Source organism: Leptonychotes weddellii, chromosome 14, assembly GCF_054177405.1.
Source record: "Leptonychotes weddellii isolate Sample4059 chromosome 14, ASM5417740v2, whole genome shotgun sequence".
Classification (NCBI taxonomy): domain Eukaryota; kingdom Metazoa; phylum Chordata; class Mammalia; order Carnivora; family Phocidae; genus Leptonychotes; species Leptonychotes weddellii.
The window spans coordinates 72,851,982-72,865,554 of NC_138382.1; the positions used below are offsets into that span (position 1 = coordinate 72,851,982).

The 13,573-nt window shown below is 46.2% G+C and overlaps 1 protein-coding gene across 11 annotated transcripts in view; it reads left to right on the forward strand.

Annotated features, from left to right (window-relative positions):
• Positions 1-13,573, forward strand: part of RALGPS1 (Ral GEF with PH domain and SH3 binding motif 1) — a 315,256-nt gene that overhangs the window by 42,837 nt on the left and 258,846 nt on the right. Inside the window, exon 1 of one of the 11 annotated variants that reach the window (XM_081803619.1) lies at positions 74-95. The exons of the other annotated variants lie outside the window; for them this stretch is intronic. The gene's annotated coding sequence lies outside the window, so the exon portion shown is untranslated. Of the gene's footprint in view, positions 1-73; positions 96-13,573 lie in introns of those variants that run through there. 11 annotated transcript variants of the gene reach the window in all.

Consider the following 13,573-nt stretch of genomic DNA (forward strand, 5'->3'; position numbering starts at 1 on the left):
GAGGAAACCACAGGTGAAAAGGGCGGAGCCAGGGAGCCCTGCAGGGGCGGGGGGCGGGGCCCCTAGTGGTTGCAGGTCCGGAAGCGGTGCCCCAGGTGAGGAGCGGGCGGAGGGCGAGTGGTCCCTGGAGAAGGGAGTGCAGCCCTCTCCGTTGTCCAGGGGGGCTTGGGGTGGGCCCAGGAGCTTTGAGCTCTCTGAAGACTCTGGAGGCTTCGAGGGTTGCTGCTGGGCCGGAGGGGCCGGCCAGGCCTGCCTGTGCCTCTCCTGAGGCTGACTTGGGTCTCTGTCGCCCGGTTATTAGGCTGGCGGTTTCTCCTATGCCACACTGTGCCTTAAGTGGGGCGCGTCGTTTTTCGTGTCTCTGGGGCTTTCCCTGTTGCTGGGGGCCTGCCTCGGTTGGGGTTGGCGTTTGGCATTCATTGGATGATTAGAAATGTGGTTGAGAAATGTTGCTTGCTGGAAGAGTAGTTAGTGTGAAGCTTGAAGGGTCCTGGTACCAGATGCTGCTGCCGATCTTAGTAATGGCAGTTCCCAAAAGACTGACATGGCAGGCTGGTGACGGGGAAGAACAGAAATGAGGGTTCAGAAGCTGTTGCCTCTGTGTAACCCCTGGAGAGTCTTTCACTTCTCCGAGCTCTGTGTCTTTCTTCGCAAAACGAGCATCTGAGCATGGAGCATCGTGCTACCTGCCTTGTGTGCCTCCCAGGGGCTTTGTGAGGATAGGATGGAAAAATGCTTACTGAGCAAATCGTGGGGTAAAGTTATGAGTCTCCTTCCTCTTTGCCGATGGGAAGGTTGGATTCAGGGATTGGGGGCTTAAAGGGGAAGTTGGATTCAGGGTATTTCTAATTAGCAGACCTTTTTCTTATTTGAGTTTGGGATGAGGTTTGTGGCAGAGTCCCCAAGAGACAGTCTCGGATCTGACTTGGATCATGACCTCTGAGGGAGATGTGGCAGGGAGCAATGGCAGGTGGAAAGTGAGGAACATTTAATTGTTTGCTGACCTTTAGACCCCAACCCCATTGAGGACTCTGAGCTGGATCAAGAGGCTTAGGCTTGAGCCCTATTTGGAATTCTCCCTCCCCATCCAAGTAGGAACTCTGATTTTACCACATTCCAGAAAGAATACCCTGAAAAGAGGGGAATGTGAGAATTCATTAGCTTCCTACAGGAGCAGAGAGAAGAAATCAAGCTGAGAGGACTCTCTCCTATCCAGAAGATGTCCTGTACCCATGTGTGTGACCTTTTGCCACACAGTATCTCTCTTCACTAGCAGTTTGACCATTCCAAACTGTCATTTCTCCCACCTGCATTTCATGGACAGAGAGAAGGCAGGAGGAAGCTTCTCTTACACTGGTCTGCATTTTTCTTTACTTTAGAAGCTTTGAAACTTTTGGAGGTGAACCACCATGGTGCTGGCCCCTCTCACTACCACTCAGCTGGTGTGGCAGTGACCCAGTGGCATCATGGGATCTCAGGGATGGGTCCTTACTAGGGCCTGTGTTTATATGGCAGGCACCCAGAGGGCCTAGAAGCAACATGTGTGATGTCCCTTTCTGTCCTAGCAGAAACTGTGTAAATGGTTCTCAGAGATTGCTGCCCTCTGGGTTACCATCTGTGGGTTAAAAGGAAAGCCCAAACTTGGTGGTGCACAAAAGTTAGAACATGCATTGAATAATGAGGGGATTGGCTTTTTGATTGTTACTATTGGAGTGACAACACCCAGGGTTGAGAGAGAAACTTCATTAATGGAAAATGTTAAAACCGAGGCTTTCTGTGATATGGCCCCAGTTTACCTTTTTTTTTTTTTTAAAGATTTATTATTTATTTATTTATTTTAGAGAGAGAGAGAGAGAGAATGCAAGTGGGGGGAGCGGCAGAGGGAGAGAGAGAATCTCAAGCAGACTCCACGCTGAGCACGGAGCCTGAGATGGGGCTCAATCTCAGGACCCTGAGATCATGGCCTGAGCTGAAATCAAGAGTCAGACACTTAACCGACTGAGCCACCCGGGTGTGGCCCCCCCTCCCCCAGTCTACCTTTTTAAATTGATTTTCCTGTTCAGTATGGAGGGTGAAGGCTCTGGCTTGGAAGTCAGACAGGTCTGTGTTGGAAGCCTTATGCGCTAGTTTCTCAGCTTCTCAGAGCTTTGTTTTCCTTATTTGTGAAACAAGGATAATCATGCCCACCTTGAGAAGTTATGAAGAATAAATGACACAGGATATGTGAAAGCACCTGATATATCAGGCACTCAACGTTAGGGTCCCTTTCTCCCCTCCCTGCCTGCTCATCTTTCAACACAACAGAACAGCATGAAGCATGTAGGGAGAGCAGGACTGGTAATTCTGAGGCCTTCACTTCTTATGTAACCTTGAACAAATCCCTTCCCCAGATCTCCATTTTCTAGGTTGAATGAGGATGGTTTTAGACTGTGAACATCAAGGGTGGTCCTTGCTCTAGCATTCTTTCATTAGCATGCTGTCCCTATTTTCCTGAAAGGCAGGAAGGAAGAAAATAATGACCTGTTTAGTTCTTTTAAAAAAAAATCTGTCTAGCACTTTGTGTAGCACACAGTAGGTGCTCATTAAATACTTGTTGAAGGAACAGATGAAGGAGTTTAGGAAGAAGGTGTAGCAAATTGTTCCTGCTGCTTATATGTATGTTGTATCTCTGTCTTCAAAATTCTTTTGATTTAGTTGCAAAAACATATTGCAACATTAGTGAAATTGGTCACCCTCAGCATGGAAGACAAAAACTGTTTCACCGTCCTGATTTACCACAGATTAAGTTCATCCAGTTTTTGTTCATAAGCTTTTTCATGGTTGCAGTTATATGTATGTGAGCATTTGGGAGCGGCCTGGCAAAAAGTGGCATCTTTAAATGGTGTTTTTAATCTTATTTTTTTAAGAAGTTAAAAAAAAAATCACACATGGATTCTCTTTTTAAAGGCAAGTAATTCAGAGGGGAACAAATTGTAAAAAGGGTGTTTCTTGCCTCAAGCTGCCAGTCCTTCTCCCTGGGGGCAACCACTATTACCATTTTCTTGTTTATTATATATTCTTTCTCTTACACAAAGAATAGTGTCTGTACATACTCTTTCTCCTTCGTTTATTCACTTGATCTGTTTTGGAAATTGTTTCAACATTGGAAAATGTTCCAATTGGTACATACAGTTCCTTATTAATAAATGTTTTTGACTGATGTTGTAAGAAGTTTTGTCCATGCCTCTCCCCTCTCCCCCCCCCCCCCACCATGATGTTTACTCAGTAATGGTTAGCAGTCATTGTTGAGAAGAGTAGTAAGGGACATCCCTTGTTCTTTTCTGGGAAACAAATGGCTTTGGTCCCATTGAACAATAGATTACAGGCAATCCACGTATCTGGATGCAAGGCAGACAACAGAAAGAAAGGAAAAGGGATTTTTTTACTAGTAATTGAAAACTGATCTTCCATTCAGCCCTTGATTCAAAGTTTGGCTGTTACTTACTGGCTGTATGACTTGGGATGATCTGCCTAATCTTTCTGAATTTCACTTTCCTTATCTGTAAAATGGATGATGTTAATAAAATCTGCCTTTTGGGGGTTTTGTGTGGAGGAAATGAGATCATGCATACCAAGTACTTGCGGTGATACCAGGTTGTAGTGGATGCTCAAGAAGAGGTAGGTATCTGGCATGTTATTAATAACCTGACGGAAACTCGTTTATTCTTTGTCAGCAGGTATTTGCTGGGCAGTTGAAGGTGAGCCATCGACAATGCCCAAAGTCCTTGCCCTTGAGATGCCCACATAGTGTGCAGGAAGACAGGCACACAAGCCACTGGCTGTAGAACAGTACGGTGGGCCCGATGTTGGGGTGGTGCAGTATGGGGGTCATGGAGGCAGGAAACAATGACTTCTCCTTGGGTGATTTGGGATTGGCTTCCCAGCTCAAGTGGCCCCTCCTTTGTGAAACCTGCTCTGTTCTTTTAGGCACAAGTGACCACTCCTGTTTGTGTTCCCTTGACTTTCATTGTGTGCCTGCCTTGATCAGAGTATGCATTGTGTTATGGCGTGCATTACTTTATGTCTGTGGCTCCTCCCTGCGCAGGGGAACTCTCCTGCTTTCTTTGCTGCTAAGACTTCAGGGTAGGTTCTTTTTGGCCATTGTGATGGACCTCCACTCCATCATAGCTACCGAATGTTGGCAAGCTCTTATTGATAAGCCATCAGGTCTCTGGAGAAACCCAGTCTCTGGGCTCTATTCCTTCACTTTCCAAGTATTTGAGTGCTGACTCTGAGACAGGCGTGTGTTGTGCCATATACTAGCTATAGGCTTTGGGTATGGTTGGTCATACTTGTCCAAAAAGTCTTGGAGATGGGAGAGGAAAGAAATATTTCTCCAGCTGCTCCAGGACAAGAGGGGGAAGCAGAAAAAAGCACAACTCTAAAAATGTACTGCTTATACTTGTTGAAGCCCACCTTGCCTTTCCTCAGAGTATGGCTGTTCATCCTTCCCTTGGAGTGGGGTTATGGAGGAGCAGGCTCAAGGGAGCTGAGTAGGTGGTCTGTGGATTTTGACCAGGGGTAGTGGGCAGTTGGTTGGGTTGGGTTCTGTGAGGGGCATCCTTAGGGCCACTTTCTTAAAAGGAGAGGGGGTTTTACTTCCTTTCTGTGGGCATTCATTCGCCAGCCTTGCTGGGTTCCTGCTTTTGGCTAAACCCTTTGCTGGATGCTGGGCATATGGAGGTGAAGGAGTTCTGTCCCTGCCTTTGAGGAGCTCATGGTTGGTGGAAGAACCACATGCAAACAGAAGGTGACTGGAAGGCGATTGACTATGACAGAAGACCTTGAATGAAGTGGCCAAGCAGATTCATGCTCTGGAGCCAGGCAGACCTGGGTTCAAATTCTGGTTCTTCCATACACAAGGCCTTGGGCAAGTGTCTCCCTCTCTGTGAATCTTGGTTTACTGGTTTGTTACATGGGGCTTAGCAGTGTTGCCTAACTTAGGACTCTTGCTGAAGATTCAGTGAAAGGGTGCAGTGGAATGTTTAGCATGGTGCCTGGCAGAAAACTGATTCTTACAGACTGCTCACATGTTATCCATGGTTCTTAGGGAGCACTGAGAAGCACCTCTTTGGCTGTTTTCTCTGGGTTCTATTGTAGTGGTAATGGTGCTAGTGGGATGGTGAAGGTGAGGGCCACGGTGTCTGAGAAACCAGCTCTGAAGTCAAAGTGCTCAAGGAGTCCTAGGGACACCCCTCATAGACCCTGTTGACCCTAGGCTAAGGGTTTGTCCCCACGTGTTTCCTCCCCCTTTTTTACATGAGCTCTTCTCGAAGGTAGTTTCCCACCCAGCACCATTGTCAGCACCTTTTTTTCTTTGGATCACCTGCACTGATCAATTCCATGACTTTTCCCCAAGGGGAGGCACAAGCCAGGCTTATTTCATGTGCACTTATGGAGGAGAGCAGAGTCCATGAAGACCCAGAATGGCAAATCATCCCACAGTTTTTCTGCAGAGCTTTAGTTCTTTATGTTCTTTACAGGAGATTTATCTCCTGACACCAGAGTGACAGGGCAGAGCTTAAAGACTCTGGAGTCAGGCCAGTGTGGGTCTGGGTCCTGACTCTACCATTCACAACCCTGATGGCTTTGGGCAAGTGACCACTCCTCTGTTTCCTCATCGATACAGGAAGTGTGATGGTACTTACCTCCATGATTCCTGAAAGGCTTCAAGGAGATGATGCGGAATGGGTCTTAGCATGGGGTTCACACACCGTGAACACCCAGTTATTGTGAGCTAGAATGATCTTCTCTTCAGCCATTGTTAGAGGGCTTGTAGGATGCTTTGGGGGGAATATTAATTTATTGCCTATGGAAGTTATGTGAGTTATTGCACAAGGAATATGGTAAAACTCAGGTGTCCTTGGTGGCAGGGGCCAGTAGGAGCACCCAGGGTGGCAGGCAGAACTCAGCCTTTGTTGGGACTGCAGATGCAACCCTTGATGCCCACAAAAGCAGTTGGCTCTTGGTGAAGAGGATGGAGTCACCCTGAGGGTGGGCCCTGTCTCCAGCTGGTCCTGGAAATGAAGGCTGCTTCCCGGAGTTCTTTCTGTCCCTTGCTTGTTTTGTGATTCCATGTAAATAGAAGGTCTTTAATATGAACTAATACATTATACTTCTCCTCTTTAGGATTTAAATGTTTTTATTATAAGGTTTTATTTGAAGGTTAAGACAATTACTTGAGTAATCGGAAGGAATTTATATGTTTGGCCTCAGTCAGTGTTTTGTTTGAAAATCATCTTATTAGAGATGAAAGAAAGATTAATGAATGTAATTAAATTTATGTTTATTGAATGCAGTAATTCTCGCTCTTGTATAAGCTTGATAACTAGGTCAAGAGAAATCTGTGCTTTTGATACATTTCTGAGTAATTAAATATTTATGGAAAACAACTTAATAAATTCAGGAGAATATGCTGTGTCTCTTTTTGTGGCACTAAAGTTTGTTTGTGGAATTAGTGACTTTCACTGTTTTGAGATATTTCTTATTTTGTGTCCCTTCTGTAGCTGTGTTTTGTTTTGTCTTTCCTCTATGTACCATATCTCTAACACTTTCGGGCCACTAGCATTTATAGATCGTTCCCCCACGGCTCCCACAGCACCCTGCTGTAGAATGTAATAACACTGTGTGACTAATGATGACTTCCTGGTGACCTGCGGGGGGCCTCCCCCACCCCCCAATTTTGTAGAGGAAGAGCCTGCATTTAGCCCAAGGCTAGTACAAGGTAGACAGAATGTTCTGAGTATGTCACTCCTTCTGCTTAAAACCCTTCGGTGGCTTCTGATTTCTCTTAGAAGAAAGACCAAATCATTAGCATGGCCTGCAGGGTGTAACAATATGCTCTGTGGTGTGGTGGTTGGTGATTTTTTTTTAAGATTTTATTTACTTATTTGACAGAGAGAGACACAGCGAGAGAGGGAGAAGCAGGCTTCCCGCTGAGCAGGGAGCCTGATGTGGGGCTTGATCCCAGGACCCTGGGATCATGACCTGAGCCGAAGGCAGATGCTTAACAACTGAGCCACCCAGGTGCCCCGGTGATGTCTTTGTCCTGTAGTGCAATGTTAATGCAGTCCCATCAGATCAGATTGTGGACTGGGGCTGTTTTGCTTGCCATCGGGTCCCTAGTGCCTGGCATAGCATCTGGCATGTAGTAGGTGCCCCATAAATGTTTGTTGAATGAACAAATGAAGTAAATGGTGAGTGTCCAGTAACTGATTTGAATCCAGAAAATGGGAAGGTTGTTGTATCTGAGGTCCCTTCATTATAAGATATCTCAACATTTCACAAAGTCTCTTGACACCTGTTTTTTCAGCCTCATATTGATCGTTGCAGGGCAGTCTTTGAGGAGAGGAGATGGAAGCTCAGGGAGGTTAAACAGATGCCCAGGATGTAGCTATGGGAGAAGCTGAGGGCCCCTCGAGGGTCTTTTCTCACACCCCGTGCTGCTTCAAGGTGTGGTTTCTGACATTGGATGAGCCACAGGGGAGATAAGGAAATAGGGATTCCTTGGAAGAGGTACTTGTTATAGTTCCTCTTGGTTTTAGTTATTTTAATTTCCTGATAATTGAACTTAAGGAGTTCAATTTGGAGTGATGGGTTTAAGGTGTGGTTTCATTCTAGGAATAAGGGAACCCTGATCTTACTTGTAGGTGGCTAACGTACAGTAATTACTGACGCATGTGCTGATTGGTTGACACCTAAGATTAGAATTTGTTCTTGTTGGGGAAGCTTTTTGGTAAGATTAGAAGTTACTTGATGACTGATATATAGCATTCTTTTGCTCTTTTCAAAAGATGCCGGTTGCTCTAGTTAGCTTATTTCTATCTCTGCATATCCCCACTGCAGGGCTCTTTTGCAATGAGCACTGTTGTGGCCTTTGTACTCGTCAAATGCGGTGTCTGTCTGTCCCGTAAGTTAGAGGGCATTGAGGCCACTCTTCCCACCTTGCAGCTGAGGGCGGGGACTTTGCCAGGGTTTCGTAGTCAGGTGTCCTGATTCCCCACCCAGCAAAACCTGTGGACTTTAGCACATCCATTTGCACCTTGCACTTTCTCAACAACTGCCTGCAGGTCATACAACATGCACATAGACCATGTCCATGAAGAAGCATTTATCTCTGATGAAAACCTCTGCATCAAAGTCCTTTGTTGAATCAACAGCGTGAGTGCGTGGGAAGAGGAACTGAGGCCCGAATTAGTGTACAGCTCTGGGATCCGGTGGTGGCAGCTGGCTGAGAAAAGGCAGTGCCTCTGTGGTCTGTTGGCAATATGTGTATTGATCTTAGGGAGCTTCCTCATGATCTTAGGGGGCTTCTTAAGGGCCGAGAGATTCTTGGAACCTAGTTTTATCAAATAGCCAGTATCCTTGTGGAACAGAGAGAGCAGTGTGGTATTATAGAAAAATCACCGGATATGAAGCTGGAATGCCAGGTGTGTCAGTTTCCTGTGACACCTGCTTTCCAAGTAAACAGGAATATCCCTGGTGGGTGTGCATCCTTTCTTCAGTAGGAAAACCCCAGTTTTATCTTCTTCTTTTTTTTTTATTAAGTAATTTCTGTGCTCAGTGTGGGGCTCAGACTCACAACCCCAAGATCAAGAGTTGCATGCTCTACAGACTGAGCCTGCCAGGTGCCCCATGGAAAGCCTCAGTTTTAAAATCTGAGATTGCTTTTCATGGGTTGAGTCAGAGTAAAGAGAGCTGGATGATAGGGAAGTACTGTAGCAGTAATGAAAGGCAGCCATATTCCTTGTTCCTGCCTGTCTTCCAGTTCGTCTGTTTGTCCGTCCATCCATCCATCCATCCATCCATCCATCATCCATCCAGTTCTGTTCAGGGCCTAATGAGTTTGGGGCCACAGTACAGGAAAAAGATGAGTCTGGTCCTTGCTATCTTTTAGCTCACAGTCTAGTAGCAGAATTAAGTATAAAAATGAGTACAAAAGCAATAACAAACAGGTATAGAAAACATTAATTACAGCATTGACGATGGCTACAGAAAAGGAGTAGAGGGGTGCCTAGAGGCTGTAAATAGGGCAGATTTATTGGCTGGGAGGCCCAGAGTGGCTTCCCAGAGGAAAGACTGGTTGGACTTGACCAGGTGAAGAGGTGGCAGCTGCATGGTCACAGTCCCTGTTGGGGCAAGGGCATGATGGTGGATTCAAGATGTAACAGGGAGCCATTGTGGCTGGAGCACCGAGTGTGAGGGAGGTGCCGTAGTGTTCACACCCTGGTGGTTGGTGGTCACAGTGCTGTTTTCTTGACCTGTGCAGGCATTCCCTGACACAGTCTCTACTTGCTGACTCTTCTTTTTCAGAACTCCCATCTATCACCCAAAGCGTCCATTACTGAAGCAATACCTGCCATGGTTTCCAAGATAGCAGGTGGCTTTATTTTTATTGCTTTAAAGATTGGTTGCTTCCTTTGCTTCTTGATCTCATTAGTGGTTTTCACTCATGAAGTAAACATCCACTGGACATGTAACTGGGTTTGACACTGCAGGCTTTGCCCTCCGGAGCCCACATACCTGACAGAGAGGAGTGAATAAATGATGGTGATGCTGTGTCGGGGGTGGAAAGTAGTGGAAATGGAAGCTCATGGGGTGGAATCAGACTTGCAGGATCTTAAAGAGAGATTTTCAGTTTCCCAGGTGAAGAGGGGCATGAGCAGAGGAAACAGACTATGGGGAGTAACAGAAGCAGGAGAGAGTGGGCTGCGTCTTGGGAATGGTGAGCCCGTGTGGTGTTGCTGGAGCATGAGGCTCGTGAAGACAGAGGAGGAGCTTGCAGGAGACGAGATCAGAGAGGTGGTTTTGGGTCAGTACTCAGAGGGACTTGAAGGCAGTGCTTGAGAGTTCAGATGTTATCCTGTGGTCAGCAGAGAATTGTTCTGGAATTATAGGAGGGAAACACTACTAGTTATGATCCCGGTGTAGAGGATGGTTGGTGTGGGAGGAGACTGGTGTGTGGGAGATGCATGAGGGGACGTTGTCCCTGAACCTGGCCATGGGGATAGAGAGGCGGAGACAGGTTCAAGAGAAACTGAGGCAGAGGCCTCCCTCCTTGCAGATTTAGCAGATGGGAGGGCATGGTCAGGGTTTATCACTTTAGTGATATGAGGGGCTGGGCCAGTCACAGAGATAAGGAACAGGAAAGGAGTATTGAGTTGAGAAGTAGTAAATTCAGGTTTGACAACAGCCAAACTGAGTTTGGGGTGCCTGTGGGATAGCATTTGGCAGCTGGCCTGCTAGTCTTGGGCTCAGAGAAAGGTCTGGGCCAGAGCAGTGGTTCTCAGTCTTTGGAGCATCAGAATCCCCTGGGGTATTTTAGGGGAGAGAGTCTAGTCATCTGTATGTTGCAGTTTTTTTTTTTTTTAAAGATTTTATTTATTTATTTGAAAGAGAGAGAATGAGAGAGAGAGAGCACATGGGGGGGGAGGGTCAGAGGGAGAAGCAGACCCCCCGCCGAGCAGGGAGCCCGATGTGGGACTCGATCCCGGGACTCCAGGATCATGACCTGAGCCGAAGGCAGTCGCTTAACCAACTGAGCCACCCAGGCGCCCTTGTGTTGCAGTTTTTACAGGTGGTTCTGATGCCCCACTGGTCTAGAGAGAGAGACTTGGGGTCATCCCTGTATAGCTGGCCCTGGAAGTGGTAGGAGAGGGATGGATTACTCAGGAAGATTCTACATAGTGAGCAGAGGATGCTGAGTGCTGGGGAGCACCAGCATGAGGGGTAGAGCACAGTGGAAGAGTCAGAGAAGGAGCAAGAGAAGGGTCAGTGAGGAAGGAGTAACCTAGGAAGATGATGGTATGGAAATTGGTGGTTGGGCCATCTGCTCCAGCTCTCTCTGCAGGACCTCTGCCCCTGCCCCCTGAAGCTGGGCGCTCCAGGGCCTCCCACTGACACTCTTATTTTCACTAATGTTGGAGCCAGTCTCACTTGAGAGAGGTCATTTTAGTTGCCTTTGCTTCCATGTGCAAAATAACGGAGGCTCTTGGCTGCAGCCAGTGTCTCAACCCTTCAGCTTCCCTGAGAACCTTCTCAAGCAGTCTCCTCATGCCTTATACTGGTGGTCTTTTGGTCTGAAATCTCTGGCTCCTGAAGCAGGAAAGTTGGGGCTCCATCCAACATTCTGAGGTTCAGGATGGGTCAGCAACCTCAGTGGGAAGGGTGTGTGTCTAGATCATAGGAGAGGGAGATATCAGAACTGTAGAAGTCCTGGGAAGATGATAAAACCATACAGACTGGACTGAGGTGGTGTGGGAGCCCTGTGACTGGGGTGTGCATCCTTGGTCCCCCGTATATCCTGAGCTTGGGTAGCAGGTCAGAGCCTGTTGTACAATCTCCAGAACTTATAGATGGGTCTCAGAGTTAGAGCACCCGAGATTTACCCAGACTGCTCATGGAGGGGAGTCCTGAATTGGCAAAAGTGGAAGTCCGTCCCCCTGGTAGTCCTGAATGCCTGACTGAGATCAGCTTACAGAACCTGGTGAAGAGCCTTTAATCTGAAAGAGCCAACAAGAATCTGATATATGATCCTACATGTGTCTTTATTACCCTGAACCCAAAGACCTGGCAGTGTGGAACAGGGGCAGAGACCTGGTTGGCACTGGCCCTGGTGCTGAAAACCACAGCTGAGGGGTGGTGAGAAAGGATCAGGGAGAGGAGAGTAGCTGTCCATAATATCAGGGTCCACAACCCTGGTATGAAAGCATTTGCCCCTCAGGAAAGGAAAAAGAAAAAGGATTAATGTTCATTGAGTTGAAAAACCTCAATGCTTAGCAAAGAGAAGGGAGCAGATGAGCGGATGGGAGTATGTGTACAGAACATAAAATGCCATTCAGCTCTTGTGGGATGGAACACAGAGAAATGATTCAGAATTTGGGGCCGACCGAGCTGGGTTCAAATCCTGTCTTTGCTCAAGAACACACTACCACAGCCAGTGAAGATACTCATGGATGGTGTGTTCTTGGGTAAGTGACCTAACCTCTTGGGGGCCTCACTCACTAGGGTGAGTTTTCTCACTTTAAATGGGTGGGATAACAATGTCCACTTTAGAGAATTATTGTAAGGACTCAGTGGTATATTAGTGTGGGGAATGTGCTTAACAAAGTATCTGTCACAGAGTAATGGTTCAATAGATGACAGTAATAATGGTGATGATGATGATGATATGATCCTCTTGTGAGTACCTCTGCGGATACCTGCATTGGATTGAACCCCACCAATGTAGCACGTGTGTGATGTAAAGAAGAACTTCAGCAAAAATAGGTTCAGCTGTGTGAACATCACCATATGGGAGGGAAGACCAGACCCACTGGTAAAGATTCAAACACTGAGAAGAGAAGTGTGACAATGGAGAATCACAGAAACATTACTTGATAGGAAATGAAACAGCACTACGCCCAGGAACCTCAATCAAAGGAATTTTGTTGGCTGTGAAGCAGAGAGGCAAGAGGATCCTGAATCAGCACTGGAGGTGATAAGGACAAAATAGCACATTAGCCTTCGTCTTTAGTGATGGTATTGATTTGTATCACCTCTTCTATCTCCCTGAGTATTTTGGGGGGCAATGGGGGAGGTGACATTAGAGATTATTTGCCTGATATTTTTTTGTTAATGCTGAAGTCTCGTTTTTATGACTAGGCTTGTTATTGAGTAGCCTCTTATTAAATGCTTTTTGAATGGATAGGATGAAAATCAGTCAGTTGATAGGCAATCATTTAATTTCTGGCTCTTTCCAGGGAAGTCTAAACATGGTTATAGTGACAAAACCATATCTCCAAATGTTGGCAATTCCAATGAGATAATCTATAAAACTTGATAAAATAGTGATAGTCATCTGGAAAAATAAATTGGTAAAAGCATTAGAAAATTTTTAGGGCAATGAAATGGCCTTCATTCTTCCAGATTCCTTTTCATTTCAACAAATGTTTGAGTTTGTCTCCTATGTATGAAAACAGTGCTAGACCCTTTATTGGGGAAATATAAAAATGGATATCTATTGGGTATCTTTTATGATACATATTCTCATATAACCCTTATTTCTCTCCTTATGAGGGAGCCGTCCCTATAGTTTGGGGTACAAGTGACAGAAAACTAAAATAACAAAGACATAAATAAGATAGAAATTTCTCTCTTATGTGTGAGAAGTCAAGAGGTAATCAGCTCAGGGGATTTATAGAGCCTACATGGTCAGAGACTCAGATTCTTTCTATCTTGTTCCATTATGAGGCTATCTTGGGAATGGCTTCCAAGTCTGAGGTCACTTCAAGACCTGAAATGGCTGCTGGAGCTCTAGCTTTTGCATCTGCATTCCAGCCTTTGAGCTGAATTTGTGAATGACACTTCTCGCATCCCATTGGCCTGATCTTCATTATATGGCCACACCTAGCAGTAAAGGAGGTTGGGAAATGTAATCTCTCTTCAGGGAAACCATGTGTCCATCTAAAACCAGAATTTTTGTTACTAAAGAAGGAGAGGAGGATGGCTATTGGGGGCCAGCCTCACCATTACTGGCCCTGTTTAACAGATGTGG